This window comes from Chiroxiphia lanceolata, chromosome 5 (genome assembly GCF_009829145.1).
Source record: "Chiroxiphia lanceolata isolate bChiLan1 chromosome 5, bChiLan1.pri, whole genome shotgun sequence".
Classification (NCBI taxonomy): Eukaryota; Metazoa; Chordata; class Aves; order Passeriformes; family Pipridae; genus Chiroxiphia; species Chiroxiphia lanceolata.
Window position 1 is genome coordinate 33,921,832 of NC_045641.1, and position 2,519 is coordinate 33,924,350.

Below are 2,519 nucleotides of genomic sequence, written 5' to 3' on the forward strand. Positions count from 1 at the left end.
TATAAAAAAATAAAATTTTATCCAGTGAAACATTTAGTCTCTCTGAATCATTTTAGCTGAATCTTTCAAAGCTACAGCATTCTTGAACCTTCTGGCTGTTACATTTGAGTAGAACCTGGCAGTTTTTCTTATGCTTAGATAATAAATCGTATTGCACCCTGCAATGGTCTATACATGCTGCTACTTTTTTTTCAATTCTGTAACATTACAGTTTTTTAGCTGTTTCATAGGGGCAGGGTGAAGCTTGAGTATTGCTGTGCCTGGGCTTTAATACTTTCCTCAAGAACTGATGTCCACAGTAAAAACCTGACTTACCTCTAGCATAATCAGATGAGCATTTTTTCTGGACTCTCTCGTGTTAGGTTCTTCATCCAATTTAAATGGAAAATAAATAATTTTTAGTGAATCAGAAACAACAGCCATGATTGGAGTGTGGTAATGTTTTGAGGATTCTCACTTCCATTCCCTCCCTTTTTCCTGAGGGCAGAAAGTAGAGGACACTTACCTTTACTACTCTTCAATTGGACAGTATCACTTCTGTAAGATTTTGTTCCTGATTTATATGTATTTAATAAAAGTTTCTTGTTACTTGATTTGTTGTATCACAGAGGTAAGTGCTTGTGGTGCTTTTCATATTTTCTGGTCTCACAGTCCTCTTTTGCTTCCCTTGGCTGCCATACCAGTGCTAGAGGTCCCCTGGCTCCAACCTCTTTCATTTTCTTCCATAGCACCAGAAGCTTTCCCTATCTGACTTGGTGCTTTGTGTGTGTTGCTGTGCCCCCACACCTCCTGGCTGCCTCTCCCCAGCACAAGGGGCTGCACCTCTGACACTGCAGCTATTGCTGAGTGTTTGCTGTCCGTCTTCTGTGTCTGGCTTGGCCTCCTTCCCCTGCAGTTATGGAAACTGTATGACACAGAGGCAGATTACAAAATGAACAATAAAGCTTTTGTCTTTAGCAAAGCTTTTTGGGTTTAAGTTACAGTGTAATGGAGTCACTCTTAGTCTTCATATATGATTTAGTCTTGCCTTTTGAAATAAGGGCAGTACTGCTGCCTTTAGTTCTGTGTCCAAGCAGGGAAAAAGCCTACACCTATTAATTCCATTAGTATAATTGAGTGGCGAATCAGTGCTCAAATCAGTCCAGCAATTTAATTCCCTAGGTAGCCTCATCTCCTTGGCCAGTACGATTGATGGAGAGATAGACAACAGATTAGCAAAGGCATACAGTGCTTTCAGAAAGCTTCATAAAAGAGTTTGGCGAAATAAACACTTGACGAAAAGTACAAAGATCAGTGTTTACAGAGCCACTGTGCTGTCTACTCTCTTATATGGATCTGAATCATGGGTTATTTACTGCCACCACCTGCGACTCCTAGAACGTTTCCATCAACACTGCCTTTGTACAATCCTAAACATCCACTGGTCAGATTATGTGACTAACACGTCTGTTCTAGAACAAGCAGCAATCACAAGCATTGAGGCCATGTTGCTGAGAACACAGCTGCGTTGGGCAGGACATGTCTCAAGGATGAAGGACCACCGCCTCCCTAAGATCTTGCTTTACGGTGAACTTGCCACCGGCTGCCGCAAGAGAGGAGCCCCGAAGAGGAGGTACGAGGACTCCCTGAAACAACATCTCAGCCTTGGCCATGTTGATCAACATAACTGGTCTACTCTGGCCTCCAGCTGGGAGGTCTGGAGACACACCATCTATAACGCTGCTGATGCCTTTGAGAAAGCACACAGGATCACTCTCGAGGAGAAAAGGCAATGCAGAAAGAACCGTGCCTTGCAGAATTTATCACCTAAGGAGTCTTTCTGCTGTGCCTTTTGCAATCGGACATGCCTGTCTCGTATTGACCTTTTTAGCCGCCATCGTGCTTGTGACAAACATGGGTAGAGTCCCTTCCCTAATCTTCGTTCACAAAGCCTAGCCATGATGATGATGATAATTGACTGTGTAGTTGGTCTAAAAGCATGACTTAGCTATTATCAAATTACACCCTCATGAGAAAAACTGGCCACTGCCATGAGAGACTGCTCTATTTCCTCATCCCCACCATTGTCACCCCTCCCTCTGAGCTAAATCTGCTTGTCTATCCCCATAATCAAACCTATCCAGGAAGCTGAAGTGGCAGAAACACCTCCCCTTTACAGCATCTTGCCTGCTATGGTGGTGTCAGGTGAGAATGGATATAGAGCAGAGTGTGCTGAGTGTAAGTGCAAGCTGTGTGTGGTACCCATTGGCCTACCTACCCTGCCCTCCTATCCATAACTGAGAGTATCCTGTAGGATCTCCAGATCTTCAGAGAGTGTAAGTTGGTTTCTCCCAAAGAATTCAAAAAGGATTGTTGACTTTTGTATGCTTTGACCGTGTTCAATCAGCATAATGTCCTGTCAGGGCTTATACCAGGTGAGAGCTGTAAAGCAGCATATGTGAGTTGGTTTCTGTATCTTTAACTAAACCTATAAATACTGATTCTGGCTACTGGTAGGCTATTTTTTCTGTAATTTCCTT